This window comes from Cynara cardunculus, assembly GCF_001531365.2.
Source record: "Cynara cardunculus var. scolymus isolate 2C chromosome LG 13, CcrdV1, whole genome shotgun sequence".
Lineage (NCBI taxonomy): Eukaryota > Viridiplantae > Streptophyta > Magnoliopsida > Asterales > Asteraceae > Cynara > Cynara cardunculus.
The window spans coordinates 12,551,994-12,552,517 of record NC_037540.1 but is presented as its reverse complement, the minus strand read 5'-3'; positions in this window follow the sequence as shown (position 1 = coordinate 12,552,517).

Here is a 524-nt window from a genome sequence, read left to right as displayed (position 1 = left end):
CCAAGCTTCGACCGATCATGAGAGTGCTAACCGGATACGCTTTATCCATATTAAATCGCTTGAACATTTTTTGGATATAAGCAGATTGGTGGATAAGGATTCCACAAGCTCGGTGTTTTAGTTTTATACCTAGACAAAATCGAGTTTTTCGAAGATTTTTCATCTCAAATTCAAATTTGAAATAGCTTGCAGTGTCTCTTCTTTCATCAAGAGTACTTATTATGTTCATATCATCAACATATACAGTTATAACTGAAAATCCAGAACTTGTCTTCTTTATAAAAATGCAAGGGCAAATTCGTTGTTCTTATATCCCTTCCCAATCAAGTATTCACTTAGACATATATACCACGTCCGCCCAGATTATTTTAATCCATAGAGTGAGCATTTCAGTTTAATTGCAAACGCACTCCATGATTTAGAGTTATTTTAATTGGGTAGTGGAAGGCCATTTAAGCACTTTCATGTATATCTTTGAATCTAGATTCTGTTGGTCCCAAAAGGGTCTACAAGAATACTAAACA